The sequence below is a fragment of the Eubalaena glacialis genome, chromosome 8 (assembly GCF_028564815.1).
Source record: "Eubalaena glacialis isolate mEubGla1 chromosome 8, mEubGla1.1.hap2.+ XY, whole genome shotgun sequence".
NCBI classification, from domain to species: domain Eukaryota; kingdom Metazoa; phylum Chordata; class Mammalia; order Artiodactyla; family Balaenidae; genus Eubalaena; species Eubalaena glacialis.
The window spans coordinates 119,452,363-119,473,206 of record NC_083723.1 but is presented as its reverse complement, the minus strand read 5'-3'; positions in this window follow the sequence as shown (position 1 = coordinate 119,473,206).

Genomic DNA, 20,844 nt, shown 5'->3' with positions numbered 1-20,844 from the left:
CTGTAATTGTTTCCTACAAAATCTTATCTAAGCCTTAGGTTCACATATTCTTTCTCTGTTAATAATTCTATTTACTAGTCTCATTGGATATCTCACAATAATCTCAAACTCAACATGTCCAACAAATGTTGTTGATCCCCGATTTTTTATACTTAAAAAAAAAAAAGGTCCTTTTCAAATATATCTTGGCTCAGTAAATAGGACCACAATCAATTTAGCATGTCAAACAAATATGTAAAAGTCATTGTCTTAGTCACTTCTCTACCATAGACTGGGTGGTTTAAACAACAAACATTTATTTCTCAGAGTTCTGGAAACTGGGAAGTGTGCAGTCAAGGTGCTGGCAGATTAACTGTCTGGTGAGAGCCCAATTCCTGGTTCTTCCTGGTTTGCAGATGGCCATTTTGTTGTATCCTCCCATGGCAGAAAGAGAGATCATCTTTCTCCTGTCTCTTTTATAAGAGCACTAATCCCATTCCTGAAGGCTCCACCCTCATGACCTAATTACCTCTGAAAGTCTGATTAACCAAATACATTGGAGATTAGGGCTTCACAAACGAATTTGGGTGGTGGTGGGGAGACGCACATTCAGTCCATAGCAGTCATCTTCAGTGCTTTACTCTCTCTGAAACAAACAGCCAAGCAAATAATAAAACAGTAAACTGCCTAGGTTCCCTTTATTCTGTCTATCAGATCCACCTCCTTGTATTCTTTTCCATATTCTTCATCATGGTTTCTAGACTATCATCATCTTATCGAACACCATAATGATCTCACTACTGGGCTCTTATGTTAACAGGACCACACTTTAAAGCCATTCTTTACAAGCAGGAAGAGTAATCTTTAAAATGCAAATGTGATCCTGTTGCTAGTACTAAAGAAAAAAACATATATTAGAAACAATGCAAAAAGAACAATGTATTACAAATCTATTAAGGAAGGATTAATTAGGTCCTCATAAACCTCCTGGATGGATTGTATTTTCTAGTCGCATTGCATGACTAATGTGCCATGTGAACACAGTCATTCCTTCACTTGAGCACTGCCCAGTGAGAGAGAAGATTTTTAGATGTTGGGAAGAACATTGGTTTGGAGGTGGAAAGGGCCAGGGACAATGGATTGGAAATAGGATGAATGGGCTATTCAAATTGTTACTTTTCATCTATCATACACAGTCCTGGTCAGATCATTACCCCCACTGGTTAATACAAAGGAACAAAACAGCAGACCCACCTAAGGATAGCTGTATAGTGGATGGTATGTGGAAGGTAGTATAGAGATCCAATTGCAAAGAACCCAAGTTGGGAGATTATGAGCATCCAACAATGACTTATGACTAAAGAAACAAAAACAGAAAAATCAGAATAGAAGGAACATTTTCAGTTTGATAAAGTTGGAATATAAAAAAAACTACTGCAAGGATCATTTTAAATGTAGAGATGTTGATGAATTCCTGTTAAGTACTAAAAGAAGACAAGTTTGTCTGCATTAGTGCATTTATTAAGCATTAGTGCTTAATAAAGTACGAGAGATCCTTGGTTAAATAATGGAAAGTGGAGTGAAACAAATGAAAAAAAAAAAAGGTTTAGAAGGGAAGAGACATTATTTTTTTTAATCACATAGATTCAGTACATAAAAATCAATAGCGTTCCTTTCTGCCAGTAATAATTAACAAGAAAATAAAGAGAAAATAGGAAACGATTTCAAATAACTATAAAATCTATAGAGTATCTTGGAAATTACCTAAAATAAACACATACAATTTTATGGAGAAAACAGTTAATGTTTATATGTTTGTAAAGCAACATGTATCAATCTAAAAATGCAAAAAGTTTAACAAAAAGTGAGAAACTTGATGGTCTTTGTAATACAATAGCACTTATGTAAATTAAAGCATATATGCAAAAGAAGAGAATACCATTCAAGGATTCATATCTAAATAAATATAATGAAGGTGGATTTTAAAAGACTTGCTTTACACATTTGAGAGTAGTTGCATATAGGAGTAAGGGGATGGGATTGGAGATAAGGATTGAAAGAAAAATATGCACTTAAAACATTTTTAAATGTCATTCTCTGTTCTCAAAATGTTGGTTTTATTCTTTCTTAAGAATAAATAGGCCAGTGACACTTAAGCATGGGTCAGACAAACCTCTCTGTCTCTGTGTCTCTTTAGGATTCCACATTATTTGTTTTTTCAATGTTAGACTATCAGCTGGGTTTTTAAAAATCATCTCCATTATATAATAGGTCAATTTCAGATTCCTATTTATCAACTGCTTCAACATTTTGTCCAGATTTCCTTTTAGTTTGCTATCATGATGTTCTACATGTCCGAAAACAATATGAATAAAAGTTATTGCACATTTATAAAGTTATCTTTCTCACATACTAATTGATTCATGTACTTGCTTAACATTTTAATACTAAATGTTATATAAATGGAACCCTGGCGTGGTATTCAAAATGCTTTTGACCATACCTCTATGACAAAAAGGTATAAGTTATAAATTAATTATTAAATATGACAATAAAATAATAAAGTAGAAGAAATAGATAGAAAATCAGGCATGTCAGAAAGATGATGACTGATTCAGATTCAATAAGTATGTATTTATTGGTATATGTATATAAAATATTTTGTCTCACCTTATTTAAATCTCTTAAAATTCTCTGTAATATAAGCTTTATTAATTTTATTCCTTACATAAGAGGCTCAGAGAAGCTGAGTTAACTGTCTATATATGGATTTTTTAACTTGGAGTCAGAATTTAAACTCAAGAACTCTAAATTTCAAGTTCATAGGTTTTGAACAGGTTACCTCTTAAAATAATGAAGAATACTGAAATATGTCATCTTAACTTAAGCATAATTTGAATAATAGGAGGTCACCTATGTATTTATTATTGAAAGCCACTAATTCGGATTATATGGAGAAACAAACTGAAAAGTTCAAAGAAGAGTTTTTATATGACTTCCTATAGAATAAGAAATTGGACAATGATTTCTCTCCATATAAAAATTTAAATATTAAGTGAAATGAAATTAAATAGAATAACCTTTACTCTTTAAAAGAATCTCTTTGAAATATTTATTCTCTCTCTCTAGACTGAACAGCCTTAAGTAGAAACAAAAATGAAGGCAGATAAGTATGGTGGACCGTAGGCAGGCTAACCACAGTGGCACCTTTAACTGATACAATGACTCAATAAAATATGAAATGTGTGATTATACGATTGTGCCCCTGTAAATATTTCCATACATGAGAAATAGTGTAGATCCTTGAGTATTGACATATCCCTGCAACCATCTAGCCAAGTGTGGTCTAAAAAGCGAAAGGTAAGAGTCTGTACTTCTGAGCTCCCTCATCTGTGAATTCTTATTCCATGAGGGCTGCTTAGACCAGAGAAGACTGAATATGCTTTTATGAAGAATGAAGGAAAACAGCAGTGAGCCACATCCACTTCTGTTAAACTTAATATTATGTGAGTCTTTTGCACTTCTTGTCTGCTATGCTGACAATAAACCAAAATGAAGACAGTTTGTTTTCTTTCTAGTCCTTAAACCTGGAAGAGCCTGAGACTGAGCTGGCATACCTATATCATATTTGGTTTCAGGACCTGTCAATCCCTGCCTTAGTGACTTCCTGTGTTTGATAATTAAAAGTCTCATGCTGCCTCTTAGACTAACCAAAAAATCTATTTTGGTTTTCTGCTGAGATCTGCCCTAACTGAATAGCCTCCCGTATCTGCACACTTTTGTTCCTTTTCATTTGCATTGAAATGGGCCTGCCTCATGTCCCAAATCCCTTATGGTCCCTCTGTGTGCAGTCAATTACACTGAAGAAGCTAATTTGTGCTAAGTTTTTAATGGTCCATTTTACTGCCCTTCTGAGAAATCATATTTATCTACAATACCAATCCCAAGTAATATGGCCAACCTGAAAGAATTACAGTATCATTGGAGGATAAGACTAACAAAAGCATTTCACAGAATGAACCACACTTACTTACCCTTCTAAATCTCTGAAAATGGTGGAGAGGAGAGGCATTTATAGGGAGAGTTTCAAAAGAAAGTTGTTGATATAATTGTTGCTACTAGATCACTAAAGATAATAATTGCTCAGAGGATTCACAATCCAATCAAGTTCTCATCTATTCCAGCATCTTACTATCAGTCTCTATGCATTGATTCCTCTCATTTCAGCACACATAACATGACCCTTCAGGCCTCTGTGCCTCTTCATAGACTACTCCCTCTGCTTGCCATGTCCTTTCTATTTCTTGTGAAATTGTGTTCATTCTTTAAGACCCAGTAAAAATATATCACCTCCTCTTTAAAACACCCTCTATTGTTCTCAGGAAAACTTAATTTCTGTCTGCTTGTTTTTCTTATAATCTGGTCCACAAGGTAAATACAGGAGTTATCACATTATATAATAGTTATCTGATGATTTTTTTTTGCCCCTAGACCAAAACTATTCGGATTAGTTGCAAGCATTCCATGTGCAACTTTGTATTTTTTTTTCAGGGTTTAGCATGGTGCCTGAACCATAATATAGGGAAGCAAATGAATGAATGAATGAATGAACATAAGACCTTACAAAAATGTAAAATTCTGAGGAAAAAGAGGGGAAGGAGCTTCTAGCAGTTACAATAACAGATTACTGTGATGGATAATTTTACGTGTACTACTTGACGAGGCCATAGGGTGCCCAGATATTTAATTAAACATTTCTAGGTATGTCTGTGAAGATGTTTCCAGATGAGGTTAGCATTTGAATTGGTAAACTGAGTAAAGTAGATTTGCCTTCCTATTATGGGTGAGTATCATCCAATCTGTTGAGGGCTTGAATAAAACAAAAAACACTGAGGAAGGGAGAATTTGCTTTCTCTGTCTGACTGCTGAGCTGGCCACTGGCCGTCTCCTGCCCTTAGACTGCGACTTCAGACTTGGACTAGAGCTTACATCATGATTCTCCCAGTCCTCAGGTCTTTGGATTTAGACTCAAACTACACCACTGGCTTTCCTAGGTCTCCAGCTTGCAATTGGAAGATTCTGGGACTTCTCAGCCTCCATAATCAAGTGACCAATTCCTTATAATAAATCTCATTCATTCTCTCTCTCTCCATATCTCTATATCTCTTTATCTATCTATCTATCTATCTATCTATCTATCTATCTATCTATCTATCTATCTATCTATCATCTATCTCTCTATCTCCTATTGGTTCTGTTTCTTTGGAAAATGCCGATTGATACAGTTACTGTCTTAGTCAATTTGGACTGTTATAACAAAAAAAACATATACTTGGTGGCTTAAACAACAAACATTTACATATATTTTTGGAGGCTAGGAAGTCCAAGATCAAGGTGTTAGCAGACTTGGTGTCTGGTGAGAGCCCTTTTCCTAATTTGCACAGCCTCCTTGCTGTATCCTGACATAGGGGAGACAGAGGGGATTCTGATCTCTTCCTCTTCTTATAAGGACACAGATCCCTTCTTGGGGGCACCACCCTTATCTTCTCATCTAAACCTAATTTCCTCCCCAAGACCCCAGCACTATCACACAGGGGATCAGGGCTTCAATATACGAATTTGGGGTGGAAACAAACATTTGGTCTACAGCAGGTACATAAGAAAAACATCCTATTTCTGCCATAGGGGTATTATAAATGCCAGCATTAAACCTGTTCATAAATTATGAAGTTAGGTTAAGAAATTGCCCTGAGCCCAGTCTTGTGGACTCCTGTGATTTGATGATGATGACCTCAGTTCAGTATTCTGACTGCAGTTTTCAACAAAAAGGATGGCAATTTCCTTTACGTACATTTTCATATGAGTGAAGATGAGAGAGAAGTTTGTAAGTCTAGTTGCTCTTAATTTATGTCTCACTCATTTATGTCTCAGCAGTAAATTTGGAGCAGTTTTTGCTTCAAAGAAACTTGAGCACAAAAATTTGTTGAAAACTAATATCAGTCCCTAAGTCAACAAGCTATCAGGTTGTAGGTAACTTCGTGATGTATTTTGTCTCAAGCCAATGATGTTAGTCTTTTTCAGATTTTTTGCTTTTTTAAATTCACTTTTGATCAGATAATGCTATTGTACTTTTTTCATTTTGTGAACATCTGCTGCTTAATTATTCCCATTTTTATTATTACTTCAGTTACTTCAAGAGAAGACAAGGTATTTTCATTGTAACTAGGGAGCTATCATTATCCACATGTAGGTATAAAATAAGATTGTATTAAAATCTGGGAGCAAGTTTAAAGGGGAGACATTATCTGCTATAAAATTTAGAATTTTTTGTATCATATAACATATTAAGCTTAAGTTAGTATCATTGAGAAGGATGTGTATGGCTTAGTGGGTGTAGCTCAAATTAAATAACAAAATAAACCCAAAATATAATTGTTGTACTACCTATTTACAATATATTACAAAATCTATAAAGTTACGCATATTCTTAGCGGTGAAAGTCTTTTCATTCCAAGATGTGTTGTAGTCCATAAGAATAAAATCATGCTGAAGATACAAAGCGCTTTAGAATACTGTTTCAATATAAGATATTTGAACAGAATCACTATGACAAAATATTCGAAATTTGTTTTCCAGTTTTAAAGTTACATTTTAAATTATTATTCTCTATTAGTCTGATTAAGCATGGCACATTAAGGACCTAAATTCATAACAATTACGAATTTGGCTTTTAAAAAGTACATGAAATTCTTTGTTATATCTCTAATTGCATACTGCAGGCTTCTGTTATACTCTTAAAAATTCAAACAAATGTATACTAAGAATATGTGCAGTATCCAAATCAGTCAGCTATTTAGTTTTCTCTGAATAGAATTTCTCAACCATGGGAGCTAGACATCTTGCTAATGATGCAGTTTATCTGCAGAATACAAATAAATGGCTTTTAGGATTGTGGTGACCCTCAGGAATGATGTTTTTGATGATCACATACATGTTAGGAATTTCTCTTCTTCTCTCCTTTCTCTGCCCATGAGTAAGCACAGCTGTGGTTATTAAAATATTGGGGAGAAATAATGCCCTAATACTAGCCCTGTTAATCCCAGGAATTAAGTAAGGCTTGCTTTGCAATAAACCCAGCTGTTAGGGAGTCACAAAGCACAATTCTCTTTCCAGATTTCCTGTCAGTGACAAGGAGACTGAAATAAATGAATAGTATATTTGCCATTCCAGTTTTCCAAATACAAGAGATATTTTCAAATTTTTCTCTATTCTTTGGAAACAGTATGTTGTTCCAAATTGACTTGTATTCTATGCATCTATGTTCCTGACACACACGTGTAAGTTTTCATTATTTTGTCAAGAGATGATAATGTAGATATAAAATGCTTAAGCAGCTACAACCCCTTGAATATCTACAGCTAGGGATTGGATTGTTTGCTTAATGGCAGGAAGTATCATTGTGTCTGTTTGTCCAGGAGTAGGGGATAGGAATTTAAAAACTCCTTTTGAGGCAGGAAATAGAGGGGCTCCAGGCTAGACATTTACAACTGGCTTCCTGTTCACACTTTCTGGGGTGAGAAGAAGATGGGCTTCAGGCCGGTCATTCATTACCAGCCTCCTGTTTACATTTCGTGAAGCAAGAGACAAATGGGCTCCAGGACTACATAGTTATGACTGGACTCCTGTCTATATTTTGAGGTCTGCACCTCGATATAAAAACCAGCAACAGAAATAGGGTGAATAACAGGACATTGGACATTCTTATGGCAGGGACAGAGTGGGACTAAACCCTGTTAGAAGATCAAGAGGTCATACATTTCCCATCCTTGGGGCAAGGGAGACATTGCACACGTGGAGAAAGGCTCCTTGGGGGTCAAAAAAGGAGGGGGCACCCCCCCATAATATGTGATGCTAAGGCTGTCCCATAAGTCTCTGGGCTGTAATCCTTGGAAAAAAGTTGCACACGCATGTTTGGGAGGGTCCTAGGGCAGGTCAGATGTGGAAAAAGAAACCAGATAATTGGCCAAAGGTAAACAAAGACCTGGAAGAACTGCCCTGTATATAAATGATTTAAGTGCCTCTTTACTGCTTTTCTCCTCATTAGGGAGGACACCCACACCCTTGCTCTCCGGGGGTGCATCTCTGCCTCGCTTCTGTCTTGACTAAATAAACTGTTTCTCTGTGTGCTCTCCCCCTTGTTGTTGCTCTATGTCTCTAATAATAAACTTTGTACCTGTTTTTACAGTTTTGCCTCTGTGAGACACGCGTTTTTCACTGGGGACAAGAGCCAGGGGGTGTGGTGGCTAGGATTCCTGGTTTTCATCCAGGCTCCCCAGCTTCAATTCCTGGGCAGGGAATTAAGATCTCGCTTCACGCCACCACTCCCTGCTGCCTCTCTGAGATCACTTTCACCGTGAAGCTAATTGGAAATAGCTTTTATTGTCAATACAAAATAGTAGAATATTCTACTTGTAAAAAGTTGACCATCACCTCTCAAGTTGGGCAAGACAGGCAAAATCATAGCATGGTGAAGTTTAAGGAAGTATTATGAGTTAAAATATAAAAATCAGAGAAGTTGGGATGACATATTTCCCCCTAATCCTCCAGCTAAGTACAGCTAAATATCCCTGGACATTTCATATAAAACAAATATTAGGATGCTCTGAAAATGGGAACAAGAAGGCAGCCAGATTAGGGATCTCATTTGCCATAGGAATGACATGGTCATCAGTTCCCTGGGCTTTCATTCTGTTTTGTATATTCCACACTTGAAGCTGAAGAAGGTAGCAATTCAGAAACACCAACAGGGGCAGGCAAAACAAACAGACAGAAGAAAAACAGCTCCAACAAAAGGCTATTTCTTCCAGCCCTAGGACTGGGAATAAAGCAGAGATATCTGTTCTCACCACTCTTATTCATTATAGTGTTGGAAGTTTTGCTGAGTGCAGTAAAGCAAGAATAGGGCAGGATTAGTAAATAAAAGGCATACAGTTAGGAAAAGAGGAAATAAAACTCTCCTTGTTTGTGAATAGCATGATTATCTATGTAGAAAATCCCAACGAAGCTACCGAAAAAAAAAAGAATCCTAGAACTAATAAGTGAATTCATCAGTGTTGCAAGATGCAAGACAAGTCTTGAAGATCCATTGTACTTTTATATATTACTGTTAAACACATGGACGCAGAAATAATTAAAAATACAATATCATTTACAGCTGCTTAAAAAGAATAAGTTACTTAGGTATAAATAAAATACTTAGGTAGCTGTCTAACAAAACATGTACAAGGTCTCATGTGTAAAAAACTGCAAAATGCTGACCTATATAGATGGAGAGACAGATTGTGTTCATGGAATGGAAGACTCAACATAGTAAAGATGTCAATTCTCCCCAAATTTATATGCAGGTTTGACAAATTCCTGTCAAAATTCCAGCAGGATTTTTTGTAGATATTGATTAAAATATTCTGAAATTTATTTGAAAATGCAAAATAACTGTAATCGTTAAAATAACTTTGAAAAACAAGAATACATTTGGAGAAATGAGTCTACCTAATTTCAAGACTTTTTTATAACTACAATATTCAAGACGATGTATTACTGTAGGAATGATAGACCTATAGATAATGAAACAGAACAGGGAAACCAAAGATAGATGCATACGAATATAATAGATTTTTGACAAAGGTGAAAAAATAATTAAATGGAGGAAAGATAGTGTTTTTTAAAAATGAGGCTAGAGTAATTGGTTATTCATAGGCAAAACAAAAAAACAAAAACAAAACCCCCAAAACCCTCAAAACCTCAACGTAAGTCTCACACCTAATGCAAAAGTTAACTCAAAGTGGATCATAATTTAAACATAAAATGTAAAATCATAAAACTTTTAGAAAACAATAATTCAGGAGAAACTTATCAGGATCTAGGGTAAAGCAAAGCCCTGGCACCAAAAGCAGGATCCATAAGTTGAAAGGTTGATAAATCAGATTTCATCAAATTAAAAACTTTTTATCTGTGAAATGCTCTGCTGTTAAGAAAATTTAGAAAATAAAAACAAAAACAAAACAGTTGTAAACAGTTAAACAGAGGGGAAATGTTATTAATTTTGGATACTACTTAGTTTGCATATTAAATTTTGAAGGCTAAACACAAAAAGAATAGACGTAACTTCCAAAATAGAAGAGAAAAATTTGAAAATAGAGAAAAATAAAAACTGATGACATATTTAAAGATCATGTAAAAATCAAAATGGAGTAACTCTGGTTCAGGCAACCAAAATGGAGCCAGGTGGCCATGGAGGATGTGGTTTCAGACAGGTTCCTGAATCACTGAGGAACTTGAATTTTCTCTGAACTGTATCAAACTCTAGGACACCACCAGGGGTTTTCAAAACTGCATGTGTTGGCAGCTGTTAGCTGCAACCTTGTAGTTTCAAAGCCCCCTCTCCCCTACATTTGCAACCATGTAATCATTTCAGACCCTAACCAATCCTTGCTTAACAAGCACCCTTTCTTCTTGCCAACTCCAATCCTAATTCTTGACAGTTTATGGTGCAATCTTGTGGCTTTTTCCTTCATAAGCCTCCTCCAGTTTGCAGTCGGGCAGAACACAATTCAAACGCTTCTTGAATCTGTGTCTCCCGGGCTGCAGTCCTAACAAACCTCAAATAAATGCCTCTTTATTTCCATCAGGTCTCCATTTCTGAAATTTTGGATAACAAAACACTCAAGCCAAAGAAAGCAGATGGTAGAAATAACCCCAAATACATGATTAGTCATAATAAGTGCAAATGTACTCAACTCTCCAGTTAAAAGGTTGAAATGGACAGATTTAGAAACAAGCCAACGAAACAGCCAGCTCTCAGCTTTTAACAAGAAACAAAATTGAAGTAGTAAGGACACAGAAATTTTGAAATAAAAAGATGGAAAAATGATATATTTGGCAACTATTAACTGGAAGAAAGCTGGTATAGATTGAAAACAAAACACCAAAAAAGAAAAAAATTTGGAGGCAAAATGCATTTCCAGACACTAAGAGGGTCATTACATAATGGAAAAATTTCAATTTAATAGAAGCTGCAACAATTTAAATGGCATATACATAATCATATAACCTCAAAGTATTATGAAAAAAAATTGACAGAATTATAAAGACAAATTAAAAAATACCCCAACATAGTAACAATTCAATACCAGCTTCGGTAGTAGAACAAAGGAAAAGGAATAGTAAGAACATAAGATATTAGAACAAAATAATTAATAACCTTGGTCTAGTGGATACGTATTTTATAGTACTTTGTGTCACAAATGGAGAAAAAAAATGTTCCAAGAACTACTAAAATAATAAATAAATAAACAAACAAGTGGACCATACACTTGACCAGAAAACAAGAGTCAGAGAAAAAATCTAAAGATTCCTATTATTGATTGCTATCATTAAAAATCACATTGTCTGACCAAAATACAAATAAATTAGAAATAAGTAATAATAGTAACAATAATAATAATCCCCTGAAAAGCATTATACATATGGACACTATAAATCATAATAGTAATTAACTTGTATGAAAAGCAAAAAGAAATTCTATGAAATTAGAACCACTAAGAAATGGGAGATAAAAATATTAAAGCTTGTGAAATAAATCTATAGCAGGAAAATGATAACATCCAGTTCTTAGAGTAGAAAAGAAAGGCTAAAAATATCTGTTTTTAGATAGAAATAAAGCAATAGAAAAAGTCAAAAATAGGAGGAAATAATACAGATAAAATCAGAAATATATTTAATAATATAAGTAAACAAAGAGGCAATAGGGAAGACGAACCCACCCAAAATGGGTTATTTGAAAAAACTAATGAAATTGTAAAACCTCTGGTGGCGTTGCTTAAAAAAGAAACAGAGTTATAGAGGACAAATAAATAATATTAGAAGTAAAATGGTACGTAATTGTAGCAAATAGAGTAGTAGCTTGAGCACAATAGGATTCTGATATGTACTGATTAGAGATGAGGCTATCAGCACAAGTTTGGATATTCAGAGATAATAAAGAGGTCATGCAGAAGAGTGAAGGGATAATCACAGGAATAAAATCCTTAAGTAGTCTGTCTTTTTTATTATAATGAGATAATTTACAAACAAAAGAATTATAAAATGTGTACCTTTCCACCAATCACAGAAAGCACTATTTAACTCAGATAACAGCAGGTTATTTTGAACCTCAGTACAAATGACTGGGACAAATTTAATCTTCCTCAATGAGAGCAAGTAACTGGGTCTCAGATTATTAGTTAATTTTATTTTATTGTTGTTATATTTTCACCTGCGTGTTAACTTTATGTGAACAATTTATTTGTATTTATCTATCAGAAATGTATCAGTTCGTTAATGTAAATTGATCTAGACTATATGCCTTTATTAACATAGTAAAACCGCTTATATCTCGAGTACATTGCGTTGGAAGATAATTTAGGAAAAACAGAATTAACATGTTAATATTATTAGGCAATATGGAAGCGGGATCAAGTACTGCTTGAAGAAAGTTTTAAAGAAAACTTATGTGGTGCTTCAGAATGTTTCAATGGCTAATATTCCCTTTTCAGAGTTGATAGCTGCAGTTTGTAAATAGGCCTCAGATAATTACTGTTTTCTTTTTAACTCTCCAGTTTATCATGTTTATTATGGGCCCTTGTCAATGTGGATATGGAAAACAAGAGAGATTTATTAATAAGAATAGTTGCTTGAGGGTATGAGGATTTATAGAAGAGAAATTTAAATGATATATTGAAAAAAACTTTGGGAGGCAATTGTATATTTATACTAAAGTTATCTTTTTCTTCTTTCTTTCTATTTATCTTCAAAGTAGGTTTCCACAATATTTGTCTTGCAAATAGATTCTACCAAATTAATCTATGACATTGATCCCATGGGGGAAGAATAACGTTTGAAGCCTTAAGGATTCTGAGATCACTTCACCTTTCTGGAAATCATATCTAGAAACCACAACAAAGGGAAACAGAGAAGTTTAATAAATACATGTCACAGTGTTTCATTATCTCACCCATAAGACTAAGAATCAGTAGATCCTCATTCCAAAACTATTTGTATACAATTCTCATAAGCTTGAACATAAAAATGTACATAGCTATAACAAGTTATAATGGATTTGAGAGACAGTTAAGAGATAAAAGAACAATAAGTGACAGCAAAGATCCTGAAGGTAAGGAATTATAAACCACAAGAGTAGTCAATTAACTCCAAAGTGTAGCTTTTCCAGAATCAGTGGCAAGGATTGTATTCAGAGTCTCAAACGTGTCATTAAATTATCTCAACCATTACCATGACTGAAGTTTATAAAGAAACTGAATCATCATATATTAAATTATGTATACTAAATATGTTGAATTTATTTAGAAAACCAAATGCTATCAGTGTCAAAATAGAACGTTTTTTCTCCATATTTTAAGACAATATCTATATATCCATGTCTTTCTTTTTCTCTCCTTCCTTCCTTCCTCCCTCCTTCCCTCCCTCCCTCTCTTCCTTACTGCCTGCCTTCCTTCCTTCCTTCCTCCTTCCTTCCCTCCCTCCCTCTTTCTTTCTTTCATCCTAGTTTCTATAAAACATTGGCATATTGATAGCTAGATGCCTGTTTTACTTCTCAAATTAACACCACCTGTAAGAGCCATTAATCTAATCATTACTTCCTGTCCCAGCTAATTATAAATGCTGTTGAACAAGACTTGACCTAGCATTGATCCTTATACATCTTATTAGAGATTTCCTTAAAATGCAGTGTGTTGCCATTCATCATTACATTTGCATATGAATCATCCTTTGCATTTCATTTCATGCTACAGTGCTCAGTTCCAAGCTGATCCTTGGACTAGATTTTCCTCTTGACTCAGTCAACTTTTCAGGGAGCAAATCTGCTTCACAGTCACAGGTTGTACCTTTCTCTCCAGTTGTAAATATGTTCCTATGTGGACACATAAACTTCTGGGGACATTTTTTTAAAAAGTTAGTTCCAAGTGATCATAACCCCCTAAAATGAAAAATTAATATTTAATATATTTGTACCATAGGGTTCATTCATTTCTTAAAACATTAAAATCCTGAATGTAATAATACATAAATCCTCAGCAGTAAAGTCTGAATGTAATAATACATAAATCCTCAGCAGTAAAGTGTATCTGTTAAGAACACTCACTTTTCAGCCAGACTGCCTTTGTTTGAATCCTGAAATATATGCCACTATTAATATGTGAAGTTTATTTAACCTTATCTTTACAAACGAATTTTCTTATAGAGATAATGTAGCACCTACGGCATAGAATTGTTGCAAGGATCAAATGAGTTAGTGTATATAACACCCTTACAAAAGTGACTAGCTCATAGCATTATAGAAATGTTTGCCATTATTATTATTATTGTTATTATTACACCAAGGAACAAAATGGTACCTTAATCATGTTTTTCAAATATCAAAATTATATCATTTGAAGATTGACACAACAGCTCTCTGTTCCAATTGTCTGGATTTATAATCTCAACATTTCCAAAAAGGTCTTATTCTAAAATGAATAATAAGATTATAACATAGGCAATCTTAAAAACTATCTTTAAAACTATATTTAAATATAATGTTTTAAGGCAAACATAATTAAGTCACAATTTCCATTTTTACTCTATTATTTAGCTTTTTATTCTCACTATGAAGTCTTTTATCCTTGATTACAAAAGGATAAAATCCTTCCTAATTTACTGGGAGTCAAAAAACTTAGTCATTTATTTTCTACTCAAGTGTCAGCTTTGTTGATTGAAATCCTTTCTGCTTATGTCTAAATCGCTGGATATATTTTGTTTTTTTTCAGTCCTTCTGGTAGCCTGTGAAAAAAATAAAATGCCTGTGTGGGGATAATGAGAAGTGGGAAATGGTGAGTAAAGCATGCCCATCAAGGAATAAGTGTAGGAAATATAAGAAAAAGGAGACACAAGTGGTTCAGGAGAAGGAACACTGAGAATGGCAGATTGCTTAAATGTGCCAGTTGCTATGTCATGTGCTACAAATATCTCTGCACATTTATTCCCTAGAACAAGTATAAAAGTTAGCAACTATGGAGTTAAAAACTCCATTTTATACCAGAGGAAACTGAGGCATAGAGAATTCAAACGCACTGCCCAAGACTACACAGCTATTAAGTGGTGGGGGCCGGAGTTCAAACTCAGTTTAAGAATTTGTGCTCTTAACCACTAAGTGCTCTTTCTCTGCGTGCAGAATCTTCTCAATATCCTTGCTCTGATATTTGTTTTTCCCCTGAAAAAGTACACAGGAACCTTTTATCTGCGAAGCATAGTGATCAGAACAAGTCAATGCTGGTTGCTGTAACAGGCAAATCTAAACACACACACACACACACACACACACACACGAGTGATATAACTAAATAATTGTATTTATTGCTCAAGTCCCACTCTGATGTGGTGTTGCTGGCTGGATGGTGCTCATCTAAGTAGTAAATCAGATGACAAGGCTTCTTCTATATTGTGATCAGGCCGTTTTCAATTTATAACTGTCACAGTCGCTCTAGGATTTGTCTATATGCCAGGTACTCAGAAACAGAAAAGAATATGTAGGATAACATATTTCCATCAGTATAGTATGGCCTAAAAGTAGCACAGGTCTTTGGCTGAAGCTCAGCACATGAGCGCTCCTAATTTCAAAGGAAGCAAAAGAAATAAGGTAACTGAATGCTCATAAGGAAGAAGTGGCTGTTCTGTTGACTATTTAGCTTTCTCTACAACTAGGAATATTAATATTCTATGACTTTTTTTCAATTAGGGAACAATTTTTGAGGTTTATCTTCATTGTTCTGTTATCTATAGATCTATCTACCTAATTATCTATAATTCCATTTATTTATCATGTGCTTATTGGTTCATTTCGTATGGTTGTAATTAGGCCATTCTCTCAATTCACAAACTGACAGATTGGTCCAGGCTTGTTAATAGCAGGGAATTTGTTATGACAAAGTAAGAGCAAGCCATGGGAAGTACTGTTTACAAATTCGTAGAAGAGTACTCTCCATTTATATACCTCTCTTCGTACACCTCTCTAAAGATACAACTCGCTTCTTCAACTTTCTGACAATTTAAAAAACCTGAAGTGACGAGATGCTCATTATTTCATTGTGCTATCACTGGTGCATTTCCACTCGTACAGTTCAACCTCTCTCTGATGTTTATTCCTAATTCTGTGCTTATTCTTGTTCCTCACCATTACTTATGGGGATAATACCTACTCACAAAGGACTTCAGCCCACACCCCAGGGGAGAAGTTTGTAGAAGGGCATGAAATTAGGGGGCAGAGATCACTGGGTACTGTTTTAGAGGACTGCCCCACTTTTAAAACATTCATTAAACTTTTTAATACTATAAACCATGCTTGCTGGAAGAAAATTCAGGAAAAAATATGCTATGTTTTGGTGATGAATCATATAGTTTGATATGCTTCAATCTGAATTCTCCAAGTTAACCATAAACTCTTCGCACAACTCTAAATCTTAATATGTCCTCCCAACACATACAGAGGAATATTTTCTTTGAAAGAAGTTGCAGAAATTTTGTGATTTCCCATGACATCGATTTACTACTTTTTATTTCCATTGACATCTTTTTTTAAAATTTTTATACAGCAGGTTCTTATTAGTTATCTATTTTATACATATTAGTGTATATATGTCAATCCCAATCTCCCAATTCATCCCACCACCACCACCCCACCCCCACTTTCCCCCTTTGGTGTCCACACATTTGTTCTCTACATCTGTGTCTCTATTTCTGCCTTGCAAACCGGTTCATTTGTACCATTTTCCATTGACATCTTGTAGCTTACTTTTTTTCTCTCTTTTATCCCCAGTGTTTCTCTTCATTATTTGAAAATTCCAAAGTGACCTTGCTTTGATCTTTCTTTCTGGACTGAAAGTATTCTCTTGTCTTCAGGATGTTCATCTTAATGCGTATTTTCATGTACAAAAGATTACACTTTCAGGGACTTCATGGAGTATATGAACTTGATGACTGCCATTGGCATTTAGGGGCATTTGTTTAGGGAGATAAAGAAATACGTTATGAAATAACAATAATATCGTGGTTCTTAATGGCCATTCAGGAATGCCTGCATTCTCATATTAAAGGAAAACTCAAAAGATAACATAAATGGTACGGAGTCTTCCTTAAACACTATATTATACCACTCGGAATATTTCTTAGTTCTTTTTTCCCTCAAAATGTGGAATATTTTTCTTTCGAAGTGAATTATAATGAGTTCATCATGACACTTTCCATTTTTCTTAATTTATTTTAATTAACAATCAACTGATTGAAGTATTACATACAGCCTATTTTAATACTACCACAAGGCAAGCATATATCATATACATTACATGACACTTAAAGAGCAAACGTCACTCTAATACAGAATATTTTAACTAAAATTAGGAAACATGACTCTTTCCTAAGGGGTCTGGCAATTCCTTATATTTGAAAGCAAATTAGGAGAACATTAAAATGAATGCTAGTGGTATAGGTTTACAGCAATGTTAATTTGTTCCATGATTAAGAAAAAAATTTGACTCCACATTATAGCTAATTTATATAAAGTAATGGTGTCTAATATATTATTTAATATATGTGGCATGGATCAAAAACTATTTTTAAGTCCTCTGTCCTCTGTCTTTCTATATCCTGTGATGCAGTTCACCAAAAAAAAAAAAAAAAAGAGGAGATTTGCTTTTATATCCCTGAAAGAATAATTAATTCTTAGTGTCAGAGTGGATTTTAAACATCATGTAATTTAACCAGTTGGGGGCCAACCACGTGACAGAAACCACGCAATAATTGTAACAGGCCAAGTTTAAAACAAAGAATTAAATAATTCAAATAAAGTGGGGTTGATCTTAGTTATTGCTGCCCCCAAAAAGAAATGATAATTATGTTAAGTGATAGAGGTCACTATCTATCTATCACTGTAATTGCAATCATATTACAATATATAAATATATTAATTCAACATGCTGTACACCTTAAATGTACACATTACATGTCAAATATATTTCAATAAAATTTTTAATTAAAAAAATGGAGGGGGTTGAGTTAAAGCAACAAGACAATAAAATAGATTGTATAAAATATGGGGAAAAGAGATAGATAATATAATTGTTCTTTGCAAAAAAAATTAAAGACAATGTAGAACTACTAGTATTAATATGGAATTTCGGGAAGCTAGCTTGATACAAAATAAATAGGCAAGAATCCATTGTTTCTCACTAAACAAGTAATATCAAAGTAGAAATAGAAAATAAAATGGTCAATTTCCTATTAGACCATCTATTAAAATTAAACTGGTATGACTAATAACTTTTCCAATAATGTTACTATACAATAAAGTAACTATAAGATATATATCTGTATTATTTGAAGCAACATTTATAATAATGCTGTTCAAAAATATTTTTAAAAGTATGAGCACAACTGAGAGTTTTATTAAAATGAGAACTAATGAATAAATTGTGCCATATTTTTACTATGTAAGTTCAGTAGATATGAAAAATGAGGTAAGCTAGATAATGAAATTTTCTAGAGAGTATGGTATTCTAATCAGGATGAATTAATGAATGAACAAATAGATCAAATCAACAAAACACAGAAATAGTCCCACACATACATAGTCAATTGATTTTTGAAACAGGTGCCAAGGCAATTCAGTGGGTAAGGAAAGTCATTTCAACAAATGATAATGGAACAACATCCATTAGAAAAACAAACAACAAACAAACACCCTTGTTCCCTACCACATATCATACATAAAGTTAATGTGGACAATTCATAATTTAAAATGTATGCTTAACCAAAATGCCACTACAAAAATGAAAAGATGACACAACGCGAAAATACTCACTCATCCAGGTATCTGAGAAAGGACTTGTATCTAACCCATATAAAGAACTCCTAGACTACATAATTAGAAGACAGTGTAATCAAATAAAGTAAGAGCAAAATACTTGATCACACAGTTCATGAAATGAGATAGATGTATAACAAATAAGCACAGGAAAAATTGCTCCACAACCTTAGTGAGAAATCATTTCACACAAACTAGAATAGTTTCATGAGGCAATTTCTTAGTAAGTTAACACATATACCTACCCAAAGAGCTGGCAATTCAACTCTTAAGTACTTGCCAAATGAAAATAGAAATGTGTGTCTACAAAAACCAATTCAAACAACGGTCACAGTAGCCTTACTTGTATCCCGAACTGGAAACAATACAAATGCCATCGAGAGGAAAATGGTTAAGCAACTTTTGGTATACTTACACTACAGAATAAGACTTAGTGATAATAAAGAAATGAGTGATTCTTACATGCATCAATTTCAAAAGCATTTTTTTGAGTGACAGCAGCCAGGCAGAATAGAGTGTATGAGCTGATTTATATAAAACTAAAATACAAAAACTAGAAACAAGAACAATGGTTTTCTCTGAGAGTAAGCAAGAATATAAGAAACTTTTCTGGGGTAATGGTACTGTTCTAAATACTAAATGGGATGGTAGTTACACAGATGCATACGTTCATCAAAATTTCTCAAACAGTATACGTAAGATCTGTGCATTTTTCTGTAAATATACTAATTTTTAAAAAGGTTTTGATAAAATACGAGATTATGACCTTTCCAAGGTTTTTTCTTTTTGGATTTTTTAAAGTTTGCTCTTTTTTTTGGTAAGAATACTTATCATGAGAACAGCTGTCTTAACAAATTTATAAGTGTACAATACAGTATTATTGATTTAGGTAAAATGTACAGCAGATCTTTAGAATTATTCATCTTGCTTATCTGAAACTTTACACTGATTAACCAATAAATCCCCTTTTCCTTCTCGCCCAGCCCCTAGCAACCACCATTCCACTCTTTGATTCATAGAATATGACTATTTTAGATATCTCAGATTTCACCTAGCATAGTGCACTCAAGGTTCAACCATGCTACTGCATGTTACAGAATTTCCTTTTTTTAGGCTGAATAATATTCCATCATGTGTACATATCACATTTTCTTTATCCATTCATCTTTCAATGGACATTTAGGTTTTTTCCACATTTTAGATATTATGAATAAAGGTGCAATGAACATGGAAGTGATAATATTTGAGATCCTGATTTAAATTATTTTCTATAAATATCTAGTAGTTGGATTATTGGATCATATAGTAGTTCCATTTTTAATTTTTAGAGGAATTTCCATATTGTTCTTTAGAGCAGCTGAACAATTTTGCATTCCCACCAACAGTGTACAGGGGTTCTAATTTCTCTATATCCTTGCCAACAACTGTTGCTTTTTGTTTGGTTGATTTTTTTAATAATAGCCGTCTTGACAGGTGTAAGATAATATTATGGCTTTAATTTGTATTTCCCTGATGACTAGTGATGCTGAGCATTTTTTTTTCTTCATATCAAGTCTTTTATTCAAGTTTTTTTTTGTTTTTTTTTTTTTTTACTGTTGAGTTATACTTTGGAGATTAACTCATTATCAGGTAAATGGTTTGCAATTTTTTTTCTCCCATTCTGTAGGTTGCCTTTTCAGTCTATTAATTGTTTCCTTTGCCAGGCAGAAGTTTTTTAGTTTGGTGTAGTCCCACTGTCTATATTTGCTTTTGTTGCCTGTGCTTTTTTTTTATAGCTTTCACAAAAGTTATCTCTCCATCCCCACTCCCCACTTTTCCCACTACAGAGGTTGCAGTGATTAGCTATTCATTTTCCTAGGCTCCTTTGCATCTAGAGGTGGCTTTGTGTAAATATCTTTAGGGTTTTAGTCAAT